General features: G+C 42.3%; 1 long non-coding RNA gene across 1 annotated transcript; it reads right to left on the bottom strand.

The window, feature by feature from the left end:
* Window positions 1-5,371: 5,371 nt before the first annotated feature.
* On the bottom strand, window positions 5,372-5,996 carry LOC311117015. The gene is made up of 3 exons (XR_014611545.1): window positions 5,886-5,996; window positions 5,595-5,690; window positions 5,372-5,438 (listed from the first exon to the last, which is right to left on the bottom strand). It is a non-coding gene; the product is annotated as an uncharacterized lncRNA (long non-coding RNA).
* Window positions 5,997-14,261: the final 8,265 nt, after the last annotated feature.

The following is a 14,261-nucleotide window of genomic DNA, read 5'->3' as shown; positions in this document are numbered from 1 at the left end:
TAGGTACTCTGGGTAATCCAGGTAATCTGAAACTCCATTACATTGGTCCAACATCTCAATCAACTTCACTGTAAAGGCAGTGTAATCATAGCACTCCAAATCCCAAAATGAATGTATCTGGTGGATTGTGTAGCTGTGCAGATGTCAATGCTGTGTTAACGAACAAAGTGCTTACTTTGCAAGAGGCCAAGGGGATGCTGCGAGGAATCCAGGCTGCTCCTGTGGGCTCTGCTGAGGGAGATCAGAGGAAGTAGGGAGGGGGAGATGGGCAGGAGCATCGACAATCTGAGAAGAACCAGCCTCTATTTCCCATTTGGCCCCTTGACCAGGTTGATCCTGGTCATACTTGTACGCATACTCATAGTTGTACTCGTTGTTGTTTAGGGTCCACCTCTCTGTAAAAAGAATGAGAGCAGAAGCTTGATCCTCTCATTTCCATAAAGGAATGGTAATACAATGATTAAACCAAGACCCAACAGAGGTGTGAAATGCTTACCCCAATGGCCATGTTCTTCATTCCAGTGGAAATATCCATAATCATCGCCCACGTAAAACCCGTCTGCATCAGCCTTAACAACATAATCAACATGGAGACAGTCAGGTGAGAACAACTTTAAAGAGCAAAACCTGTTATCAAAGCAAAAAAGCTGGAAGGTACAGTATAAATTGAATCCCTTTTAATGTTCTCAGAATGTATTGGAGAAAACATTGTACCGAGACCTTTTAAAGCTAGAATCCTTAATTGAAACAATAACAAAGCGGACACCCCACCTCTCTTTTGGTAAAAAACTAAGGGATGGGCCTGGAGAAATATAACCACTCTCAAATTCAGACAGAGCTGGCCATCCATGATATCAAAATTACAGTTTTAACCATGTTTTAAGGTTATACAGTGTTGTTTTCATTACATTTACATTGTTTACACACATTGGAGTAAAACAAGCTTCTATTTTGGGTTCTGATGGGGTACATATGACAGTTGAATTAAGATTATGAGGCAGTTATAATTATATTCTTCAAGAATCAAATGGGTATATATCATTAACCTCTTAAGGATCGTACACTTTCTTTTGCCTAAAATGACATACCCAAATCTAAATGCCTGTAGCTCAGGACCTGAAGCAAGGATATGCATATTCTTGATACCATTTTAAAGGAAACACTTTGAAGTTTGTGAAAATGTGAAATGAATGTAGGAGAATATAACACATTAGATCTGGTAAAAGATAATACAAACAAAAAAACATGTGTTTTCTATATATTTTTTTTTTCATCATCTTTGAAATGCAAGAGAAAGGCCACAATATAATAATGCTGTTTAGGCACAATTTAGATTAATCAGAGCAAGATTACTGAATGTAACGCACATTATTTACCTTCAGAGAGGTGAATGTATCAAACCAGTTGCCGTAGAGGTTAATTAATAAGTCCAACAATGGATGTAGCAACTAAGGGTTCTAGTTTTAAGGAACCAAACAGCTAATGTTGGGAATATCTTGAAAAACTTCCAGTCCTAGACCTATGTCCCTGGAATCTTCTGACTGTAACATCATACTACTGACATTCCATGGACCAAAAGAAAACGTATTGAATGTTGCCAGAACTTCCTGGAGAAATACGTTACATAAAGAACATTATAAACTGGGTGGTTTGAGCCCTGAATGCTGATTGGCTGACAGCCGTGGTATATCAGACCGTATACCATGGGTATGACAAAACACTTATTTTTTCTACTCTAATTACGTTGGTAACCAGTTTATAATAGCAATAAGGCACCTCTGGGGTTTGTGATATATGGCCAATATACCATGGCTGAGGGCTGTGTCCAGGCACTCCACGTTGCGTTTTGCCTTTGCGTCGTGCATAAGAACAGCCCTTAGCCTTGGTATATTGACCATATACCAGACCCCCTCTGGCCTTATTGCTTAAGTAACCCACTGGGCACAGACATAATTTCAACATCTAGTTTGGAATTCAGTTTGGTTGAGTTGTCAACTAAGGTGAATTCAACTTGAAATCAACAACAACAAAAATCACTGGGTACTTGCTAACTCTGGTCAATGGTGATAGTGTGGAGAAACTCACACTACCGCCCTGAACCAGAGCTAAATATGCTACTCGCTACCGCCCTGCTCCAGAGTGAGGTGTTTGATTACTCACATTATATGGATCCATAGTTGCTGGATCCATGGTTAGCCTATCTTCAACACAGACGCACCATCCAACATCTCCGGTAAAATTTACGGTAAGGTCTCCAACATCCGGAACAACAGACCGTAATGGTTTCAAAGAGTGATCCAAGTAGTAGTCTCCAGAAACAATTCGTTGCTACTAATAAACGAAAATCGATTGCTCGGGGTTATTTATAGGCTAGATAACGTCACAATACTAATCGTCAGATTGGAACTCACAGAGATTATGTAGCTCATTCTGTAAATGTTTTAACTCTACTTTGAGTCATAATGTAAGTAATTACACTGCACGCGACCACTATTGACATGGGACGGGTTGTTCATTTGAGTCAAATATTTGGCTACTTCCTTGTGTTTGTTTATAATTGAAAATCAATAAACAATTTATCGTAAAGTTTTGGTCACTCACATTTGTCTCGATTGATTGTTTCTAAATATTTCCCGCAAATGTTCCACTAGTAGCCTAGGCCTAGCCAACAAGACAAAATAGGTTTCAAGGGAACACACAGCAACACATTAAATTACTATTCTGTTCTATTTATGGGAACACCTATAGGGAACACGCATAGGGAACGTGCATAGGAAATGTTTAGTCTGTCTGCATTACCAGTGTCTATTGGTAGCTTATAATGACAGACTCAATCACAAGGGATGACCGCGAATAAATGTTAGCTTTGCTGTTAGCTGATTGCTTATCTGCTGAGACAGGGTGGTAGATGTTAAACCCCAGCTCTAGAACATAAGGATTAACAGATTTGTTTCAGACATGAAGCCGTCACTTTCTTAGAGATTGAAGACAGAATACAAGAATGTGTGAATGTAAATGTAGGTTGACTTGGATGGTGTGGGGTATGCCATTTGTTACAAAGGGGAGGTGACGAACTAATGAACTAATGACGAACTAATTAATGAAACAAATATTAGATAGGCCTACAGCAAAATTACTAAATTGTTATGTTGCTTTTAAAGCGCATTGATACATAGGCTAAATGTTTTGATGCATGTGGATTTCCAGTTGGGCGCCAGCGTCCTAATGATTGGGAGTGGTGCTGAAAGGACAGCTACTGCACCATACACAGAGCCTTTCGTTTCAGCAAAATAATGGCTATTCTGTTCTATTTAATTATATGGGGACACGTTCTGTACAACCACATGGTGTGCATGTTTCAAAATATAAATGGATCAAAAGTGTTTAATGCTTTCTAATTCCATATGCTCCTTGTTGTAACACCCACCCGTAGTATGCGCTCCAGCAAGTATATCTCACTGGTCATCCCCAAAGCCAACACCTCCTTTGGCCGCAATTCCTTCCAGTTCTCTGCTGCCAATGACTGGAACGAATTGCAAAAATCTCTGAAGCTGGAGACTCTTATCTCCCTCACTAATTTTAAGCATCAGTTGTCAGAGCACCTTACCGATCACTGCACCTGTACACAGCCCATCTGAAATTAGCCCACCCAACTACCTCATCCCCATATTGTTATTTATTTTGCTCATTTGCACCCCAGTATCTCTATTTGCACATCATCTCTTGCACATCTATCATTCCGTGTGTTAATACTAATTGTAATTATTTTGCACTATAGCCTATTTATTGCCTTACCTCCATAACTTGCTACATTTGCACACACTGTATATATATTTTCTGTTGTATTTTTTGACTTTATGTTTTGTTTTACCCCATATGTAACTCTGTGTTGTTGTTTTTATCGCACTGCTTTGCTTTATCTTGGCCAGTTCGCAGTTGTAAATGAGAACTTGTTCTCAACTGGCTTACCTGGTTAAATAAAGGTGAAATAAAATTGTAAAAAAATATTCTGCATGTTCCTAACTAAGGTTGGATATGCTGGGCTATGTGACGTTTGATTGAGTCCTCTACCTCCATTGGCCTCTGAAAACATAGCATCCTCCTGACGAGTTGTGTGATTAGGGACATTTTACCTAATGACTCTATCACAGGGCAGCAGTTCATTGCAATGACCTCCATAGCATGGATAGTGGTGCACCATCCCGTCCTCTTTCCCTTGTTTTGTTATCGCCCAAAGGTGTATTGTACAAATCCCTGGGAAAGGTCACATCAGCAGCCATGTGAGTAATGAGGCAGTAAGCATTTATCCTTTGTTGATGGAAACAAATGTGTTTCTACTGAACTGGATGGAGCACAGATAAGAGTTTGGTTTCACTTGTGCTAAATGAAACAGGTCCAACTTAATATACAATTGATCCTCAGATAAAAGCTCATACATTTTACTTGTATTCTTATGTGAGTGGTGTGGTGTATTTCTTTGATTGATTGAAATGTAATGGAAGCTATATATAGAAAACAGAGGGGAGTTTTGAGATCCATTATACACATTGTGGATCGTACGAGAACCAGTGTACCGGAGATTCCTTTCCTTTTCAAACACAACAGCTTGCCATGTCTTTGGCCACTCAGAAACTCTACATCGCCTTGAGTTATGCAGTTACTCTGATGTGGGTCAACCATGTCATGTTGTCCTTCTCTTTGAGGAACTGTTTGATCTGGACTTGAAATTACTCTAATGCAAACCTACATACTTTGATGACCACTAATCTCTTTATGTGTACGTTTTCAGTGACCTGTTACTATATCATTTTGGATTTCGAGATTAGCGAGATAATCCAGATAGCTAAAGTGATAACATGAGTTTGAATCTGTCTTGGAGATAGCCAGGCCTGTTGCTGATGAAATGATAGCTCAAGTCCACCCACCTCCTAAGGGATATGTCTGGATCTGACATTGTGCCAGCAGCCAGCATCAGCTCACGTCCTCCACGTGTTAGTCTATCAACAATGGGACTCTGATAGTGTTAGGTTGAATCATTCTTTTCGTGTCTGAGATAGAGAGATTATGTTTTCACATGCAATGGTGGGAAAAGCAGGACATCAATTATGTGGGCAATGTAATCTTGATATGGGATGTCCATCACCTTATTTGTGTGGGTTTATTCCTCTTAGAAAAACCTACCAATATCACAGAAATACAAACATTTAAACTGGCTACGGATTCACACATACTTTTGGTATCTTTGGTATCCAATGGACTGATAGTGTGGGAGCGCTGGTTTAACATCTACTGTAGTTACAATGAATAAATAACAGGCATAAGCAAACTTTGTCTCATTGGATTTTATAAGAAGTATTATAAGCACAAGATGCTTGAGTTTATTTATTTTTTCTAAGTATGCTATGCTCCACTGCATCCTTTTTTTCTGGCAAAATAGCCTATGTGAGAAAGAGAAAATTAGTGACATCCCTTACCACAAACATAGTTTACTGTTGAAAAGGTGCACTTATATCAACCTCAGAATTACATTGACTAAAATAGATTAATTTGGATTGTTTTGGCAAAAAGGTGAGCTGGATTAAATCATGTAGTACCTAAAAAAGCCTTAAAATGTCCAGGGGAAGAGTCAACACATGTAGAAGTCCCAGGGGTGGACATGTGATCCCAACCAGAGTCCCATTCACCATCATCTGAACACAATTCAGGAGAGTCTTAATCAATTGTTAAATAAATGTAAACCATGTGCTAGAGAAAAAAAACATTAATTGAAGTCTGAACCCCGTTAGGATATAGAGTAGTCAATGGTGGACATTATTTTGCTCACCAGCCCAATCAGGCTTGTTACAAGAGTAGAGAGGATATTTACTATCCAAAAGGTCACTTACCTTCCGGCACACACATCGGTGAGAGAGGTCTGAGCATGTGAGCCAGGGCAGTGTCTGATATTCCAGGCCCAGCTTTGGTAGTTGTACCTGGATAACCTGAATATTTGCTAATTGGAGCACCTGTTACGAATGGAAATCAGTGTTATATAAGGTATATGACTAGCTGACAATTCTCTCTCTCTCTCTGTCTCTCTCTCTCTCTCTCTCTCTGTGTGTGTGTGTGTGAAATGTGAGCTAGCTAAAGCATAATCACCTACTTTCATTGAATATGGGTTAACTCCATTTTGGGCTCTTTGGAAACCCTGTGGTGGAGGTGAATTGAAGAAATCCTTGGCCCTTTGGCAACCCTGTGGTGGAGGTAAATCGAATAAATTCTGGGCCCTTTGGCAACCCTGTGGTGGAGGTAAATTGAAGAAATCCTGGGCCCTTTGTCATCCCTGTGGTGGAGGTGAATTGAAGAAATCCTGGGCCCTTTGGCATCCCTGTGGTGGAGGTGAATTGAAGAAATCCTGTGCCCTTTGGCATCCCTGTGGTGGAGGTGAATTGAAGAAATCCTTTGGCCATTGGCATCCCTGTGGTGGAGGTGAATTGAAGAAATCCTGGGCCCCTTGGCCTCCCTGTGGTGGAGGGAAATAATCCGATAGGCAGGGAGGAGGTGGAGTAGTTTTGGTCTGTGGAACTGAAGTTTCCATGTCTTTTTGTCTTTTTTTATGTTGCTGTTTCAGACCCTTCAGCTGCTTATTTTTCTGCGGTAGTGGGGCAAACCGGGAAAGGACATAAACAAGAAATATAAACATGAGAATTGCTGGTTGCAGTTAAAATAGGACTATGATTTACAAATTAAAAGGGACTGTTTGGAGTGAGTAGCCTACCTCAAATCTCTGAAGAGACTCAGCAACCACTGGAGCGATGGGCAGCTCAAACATGACAGGCTTCACTGGTGGAGAGATGGGCCGTTCAACCACGATGGGTTTCACTGGTGAAGAGATGGGCAGCTCAAACATGACAGGCTTCACTGGTGGAGAGATGGGCAGCTCAGCCACGATGGGCTTCACTGGAGGTGGAGGGAAGAAATCCTGGGTCCTTTGGCATCTCTGTGGTGGAGGTGAATTGAAGAAATCCTGGGCCCTTCGGCGGAGGTGAATTGAAGAAATCCTGGGCCCTTTGGCATCCCTGTGGTGGAGGTGAATTGAAGAAATCCTGTGCCCTTTGGCATCCCTGTGGTGGAGGTGAATTGAAGAAATCATTTGGACATTGGCATCCCTGTGGTGGAGGTGAATTGAAGAAATCCTGGGCCCTTTGGCATCTCTGTGGTGTAGGTGAAGGGAAATAATCCGATAGGCAGGGAGGAGTTGGAGTAGGTCTGGCCTGTGGAACTGAAGTTTCTATGTCTTTCTGGGTTTTTTTATGTCGCTGTGTTAGATCCTTCAGTGGCTTATTTTTCCGTGGTGGTGGGGCAAACTGGGAAAGGACATAAACAAATAAAATAAAATATATTAATTGTATTTGTCAAATGCACCGAATACAACAGGTGTTGACCTTACCGTGAAATGCTTGCTCACAAGCCCTGAACAAACAATTACGTTTTAAGAAAATAAGTGTTAAGAAAATATTTACTAAATAAGCTAAAGTAAAAAAACAACAACATATAAACGTGAGAATTGCTGATTGCAGTTAAAATACGACCGTGATGTACAAATTAAAAGGGACAGTTTGGAGTGAGTAGCCTACGTCAAATCTCTGAAGAGACTCAGCTACCACTGGAGAGATGGGCCGTTCATCTCTATTTGCACATCATCTCTTGCACATCTATCATTCCAGTGTTAATACTAATTGTAATTATTTTGCACTATAGCCTATTTATTGCCTTACCTCCATAACTTGCTACATTTGCACACACTGTATATATATTTTCTGTTGTAGTTTTGACTTTATGTTTTGTTTTACCCCATATGTAACTCTGTTGTTGTTTTTATCGCACTGCTTTGCTTTATCTTGGCCAGTTTGCAGTTGTAAATGAGAACTTGTTCTCAACTGGCTTACCTGGTTAAATAAAGGTGAAATAAAAATGTACAAAAATATTCTGCATGTTCCTAACTAAGGTTGGTTAGCTGGGCTATGTGACGTTTGATTGATTCCTCTACCTCCATTGGCCTCTGAAAACATAGCATCCTGCTGACGAGTTGTGTGATTAGGGAAATTTTACCTAATGACTCTATAACAGGGCAGCAGTTCATTGCAATGACCTCCATAGCATGGATAGTGGTGCACCATCCTGTCCTCTTTCCCTTGTTTTGTTATCGCCCAAAGGTGTATTGTACAAATCCCTGGGAAAGGTCATATCAGCAGCCATGTAAGTAATGAGGCAGTAAGCATTTATCCTTTGTTGATGGAAACAAATGTGTTTCTACTGAACTGGATGGAGCACAGATAAGAGTTTGGTTTCACTTGTGCTAAATGAAACAGGTCCAACTTAATATACAATTGATCCTCAGATAAAAGCTCATACATTTTACTTGTATTCTTATGTGAGTGGTTTGGTGTATTTCTTTGATTGATTGAAATGTAATGGATGCTATATATAGAAAACAGAGGGGAGATTTGAGATCCATTATACACATTGTGGATCATACGAGAACCAGTGTACCGGAGATTCCTTTCCTTTTCAAACACAACAGCTTGCCATGTCTTTGGCCACTCAGAAACTCTACATCGCCTTGAGTTATGCAGTTACTCTGATGTGGGTCAACCATGTCATGTTGTCCTTCTCTTTGAGGAACTGTTTGATCTGGACTTGAAATTACTCTAATGCAAACCTACATACTTTGATGACCACTAATCTCTTTATGTGTACGTTTTCAGTGACCTGTTACTATATAATTTTGGATTTCGAGATTAGTGAGATAATCCAGATAGCTAAAGTGATAACATGAGATTGAATCTGTCTTGGAGATAGCCAGGCCTGTTGCTGATGAAATGATAGCTCAAGTCCACCCACCTCCTAAGGGATATGTCTGGATCTGACATTGTGCCAGCAGCCAGCATCAGCTCACGTCCTCCACGTGTTAGTCTATCAACAATGGGACTCTGATAGTGTTAGGTTGAATCACTCTTTTCGTGTCTGAGATAGAGAAATTATGTTTTCACATGCAATGGTGGGAAAAGCAGGACATCAATTATGTGGGCAATGTAATCTTGATATGGGATGTCCATCACCTTATTTGTGTGGGTTTATTCCTCTTAGAAAAACCTACCAATATCACAGAAATACAAACATTTAAACTGGCTACGGATTCACACATAATTTTGGTATCTTTGGTATCCAATGGACTGATAGTGTGGGAGCGCTGGTTTAACATCTACTGTAGTTACAATGAATAAATAACAGGCATAAGCAAACTTTGTCTCATTGGATTTTATAAGAAGTATTATAAGCACAAGATGCTTGAGTTTATTACTTTTTTCTAAGTATGCTATGCTCCACTGCATCCTTTTTTTCTGGCAAAATAGCCTATGTGAGAAAGAGAAAATTAGTGACATCCCTTACCACAAACATAGTTTACTGTTGAAAAGGTGCACTTATATCAACCTCAGAATTACATTGACTAAAATAGATTAATTTGGATTGTTGTGGCAAAAAGGTGAGCTGGATAAAATCATGTAGTACCTAAAAAAAGCCTTAAAATGTCCAGGGGAAGAGTCAACAAACGTAGAAGTCCCAGGGGTGGACATGTGATCCCAACAGAGTCCCATTCACCATAATCTGAACACAATTCAGGAGAGTCTTAATCAATTGTTAACTAAATGTAAACCCTGTGCTAGAGAAAAAAAACATTAATTGAAGTCTGAACCCTGTTAGGATATAGAGTAGTCAATGGTGGACATTATTTTGCTCACCAGCCCAATCAGGCTTGTTACAAGAGTAGAGAGGATATTTACTATCCAAAAGGTCACTTACCTTCCGGCACACACATCGGTGAGAGAGGTCTGAGCATGTGAGCCAGGGCAGTGTCTGATATTCCAGGCCCAGCTTTGGTAGTTGTACCTGGATAACCTGAATATTTGAAATCCTTGGCCCTTTGGAAACCCTGTGGTGGAGGTGAATGGAAGACATTCTGGGCCCTTTGGCAACCCTGTGGTGGAGGTGAATCGAACCAATTCTGGGCCCTTTGGCAACCCTGTGGTGGAGGGAAATCATCTGATAGGCAGGGAGGAGGTGGAGTAGTTTTGGTCTGTGGAACTGAAGTTTCCATGTCTTTTTGTCTTTTTTTATGTTGCTTCAGCAGACCGTTCAGCTCAAACATGACATGCTTCATAATTGGAGAGATGGGCAGCTCAGCCACGATGGGCTTCACTGGTGGAGAGATTGGAAGCTCAAACATGACGGGCTTCACTAGTGGAGAGATGGGCAGCTCAGCTACGATGGGCTTCACTGGTGGAGAGATGGGAAGCTCAACCATGATGGGCTTCACTGGTGGAGAGATGGGAAGCTCAACCATGATTGGCTTCACTGGTGGAGAGATGGGAAGCTCAACCACGATGGGCTTCACTGATGGAGAGATGGGAAGCTCAACCATGATTGGCTTCACTGGTGGAGAGATGGGCAGCTCAACCACAATGGGCTTCACTGGTGGAGAGATGGGAAGCTCAACCATGATGGGCTTCACTGGTGGAGAGATGGGCAGCTCAGCCACGATGGGCTTCACTGGTGGAGAGATGGGCAGCTCAACCACAATGGGCTTCACTGGTGGAGAGATGGGAAGCTCAACCATGATGGGCTTCACTGGTGTAGAGATGGGCAGCTCAGCAACGATGGGCTTCACTGGTGGAGAGATGGGAAGCTCAACCAAGATGGGCTTCACTGGTGGAGAGATGGGAAGCTCAACCATGATGGGCTTCACTGGTGGAGAGATGGGCAGCTCAGCCACGATGGGCTTGACTGGTGGAGAGATGGGAAGCTCAGCCACGATGGGCTTCACCGGTGGAGAGATGGGCAGCTCAACCACAATGGGCTTCACTGGTGGAGAGATGGGAAACTCAACCATGACAGGCTTCACTGGTGGAGAGATGGGCAGCTCAGCCACGATGGGCTTCACTGGTGGAGAGATGGGAAGCTCAAATATGACAGGCTTCACTAGTGGAGAGATGGGCAGCTCAGCCACGATGGGCTTCACTGGTGGAGAGATGGGCAGCTCAGCCACGATGGGCTTCACTGGTGGAGAGATGGGAAGCTCAACCATGATGGGCTTCACTGGTGGAGAGATGTGCAGCTCAGCCACGATGGGCTTCACTGGTGGAGAGATGGGCAGCTCAACCACAATGGGCTTCACTGGTGGAGAGATGGGAAGCTCAACCATGATGGGCTTCACTGGTGGAGAGATGGGCAGCTCAGCCACGATGGGCTTCACTGGTGGAGAGATGGTTAGCTCAATCACGATGGGCTTCACTGGTGGAGAGATGGTTAGCTCAGCCACGATGGGCTTCACTGGTGGAGAGATGGGCTATAGATAGTGGTATAGAAAGAGAAGTTTAGTCCAGAAACAACATATAATCAATTACAATGTAATAGACGCATGGCCTAAAACATATCTGTTTGCTTACTTATGAATATGCAAACCATAATAATCATCCCCTCCCTCATCATTCATTCTAACTCTGCTGTCTCATCCAACGAATAAACGTACCTGTGCCCTACTCTGTGTGCACAACAGGGTAACACAATACCACATGAAGAACTTAGATTGGTACTCCTGACACTTCTGCCATGCAATCTCAATCATCTCCTCAAGAGTCCCAACGCTACAGGAGAGGAAACACACCAGGTTGTTTAGAATGTGTGGAAAGAGGCTTCATACCGTGGATACGAAACAGTCTTTATATTTCAGATCTGAACTCAATCTAGGTACTCTGGGTAATCCAGGTAATCTGAAACTCCATTACATTGGTCCAACATCTCAATCAACTTCACTGTAAAGGCAGTGTAATCATAGCACTCCAAATCCCAAAATGAATGTATCTGGTGGATTGTGTAGCTGTGCAGATGTCAATGCTGTGTTAACGAACAAAGTGCTTACTTTGCAAGAGGCCAAGGGGATGCTGCGAGGAATCCAGGCTGCTCCTGTGGGCTCTGCTGAGGGAGATCAGAGGAAGTAGGGAGGGGGAGATGGGCAGGAGCATCGACAATCTGAGAAGAACCAGCCTCTATTTCCCATTTGGCCCCTTGACCAGGTTGATCCTGGTCATACTTGTACGCATACTCATAGTTGTACTCGTTGTTGTTTAGGGTCCACCTCTCTGTAAAAAGAATGAGAGCAGAAGCTTGATCCTCTCATTTCCATAAAGGAATGGTAATACAATGATTAAACCAAGACCCAACAGAGGTGTGAAATGCTTACCCCAATGGCCATGTTCTTCATTCCAGTGGAAATATCCATAATCATCGCCCACGTAAAACCCGTCTGCATCAGCCTTAACAACATAATCAACATGGAGACAGTCAGGTGAGAACAACTTTAAAGAGCAAAACCTGTTATCAAAGCAAAAAAGCTGGAAGGTACAGTATAAATTGAATCCCTTTTAATGTTCTCAGAATGTATTGGAGAAAACATTATACCGAGACCTTTTAAAGCTAGAATCCTTAATTGAAACAATAACAAAGCGGACACCCCACCTCTCTTTTGGTAAAAAACTAAGGGATGGGCCTGGAGAAATATAACCACTCTCAAATTCAGACAGAGCTGGCCATCCATGATATCAAAATTACAGTTTTAACCATGTTTTAAGGTTATACAATGTTGTTTTCATTACATTTACATTGTTTACACACATTGGAGTAAAACAAGCTTCTATTTTGGGTTCTGATGGGGTACATATGACAGTTGAATTAAGATCATGAGGCATTTATAATTATATTCTTCAAGAATCAAATGGGTATATATCATTAACCTCTTAAGGATCATACACTTTCTTTTGCCTAAAATGACATACCCAAATCTAAATGCCTGTAGCTCAGGACCTGAAGCAAGGATATGCATATTCTTGATACCATTTTAAAGGAAACACTTTTAAGTTTGTGAAAATGTGAAATGAATGTAGGAGAATATAACACATTAGATCTGGGAAAAGATAATACAAACAAAAAATCATGTGTTTTCTATATATTCTTTTGTTCCATCATCTTTGAAATGCAAGAGAAAGGCCACAATATAATAATGCTGTTTAGGCGCAATTTAGATGTTGGCCACTAGATGGCAGCAGTGTGTATGCAAAGTTTCAGATTGATCCAGTGAAGCGTTGCAATACGCTTAGTCTGCTAAATGGTCTGCTAAATGTCTGCTAAATGAACTGGAGTGAGTTTCTTAAAAGCCTTGTAGCTACCATTGTAGTTTATTTCTAGCATGACTCTATATCTGTGCAGCTGGGTTTTCAAGATAAATAAGGTGTGATGTTAGCTAGAAGGCTTTCTGGAAATGCACATTCACATTCACATTTACGTCATTTAGCAGACGCTCTTATCCAGAGTGACTTACAAATTGGTGCATTCACCCTATAGCCAGTGGGATAACCACTTTACAATTTTTTTTTTTTTTTTTTTTTTTAGGGGGGTAGAAGGATTGCTTTATCCTATCCCAGGTATTCCTTAAAGAGGTGGGGTTTCAAATGTCTCCGGAAGGTGGTGAGCGACTCCGCCGTCCTGGCGCCGTGAGGGAGCTTGTTCCACCATTGGGGTGCCAGAGCAGCGAACAGTTTTGACTGGGCTGAGCGGGAACTATGCTTCCGCAGAGGAAGGGGAGCCAGCAGGCCAGAGGTGGATGAACGCAATGCCCTCGTTTGGGTGTAGGGACTGATCAGAGCCTGAAGGTACGGAGGTGCCGTTCCCCTCACAGCTCCATAGGCAAGCACCATGGTCTTGTAACAGATGCGAGCTTCAACTGGAAGCCAGTGGAGTGTGCGGAGGAGCGGGGTGACGTGAGAGAACTTGGGAAGGTTGAACACCAGACGGGCAGCGGCATTCTGGATGAGTTGTAGGGGTTTAATGGCACAGGCAGGGAGCCCAGCCAACAGCGAGTTGCAGTAATCCAGACGGGAGATGACAAGTGCCTGGATTAGGTCCTGTGCCGCTTCCTGTGTAAGGCAGGGTCGTACTCTCCGAATGTTGTAGAGCATGAACCTGCAGGATCGGGTCACCGCCTTGATGTTAGCGGATAACGACACGGTGTTGTCCAGGGTCACGCCAAGGCTCTTCGCACTCTGGGAGGAGGACACAACGGAGTTGTCAACCGTGATGGCGAGATCATGGAACGGGCAGTCCTTCCCCGGGAGGAAGAGCAGCTCCGTCTTGCCAAGGTTCAGCTTGAGGTGGTGATCCGTCATCCA

This window comes from Coregonus lavaretus (assembly GCF_964263955.1).
Source record: "Coregonus lavaretus genome assembly, contig: HAP1_SCAFFOLD_941, whole genome shotgun sequence".
In the NCBI taxonomy this organism is placed as follows: domain Eukaryota; kingdom Metazoa; phylum Chordata; class Actinopteri; order Salmoniformes; family Salmonidae; genus Coregonus; species Coregonus lavaretus.
Note: the sequence above shows the minus strand (reverse complement) of the source record. Positions and strands in the feature narration are given on the sequence as shown.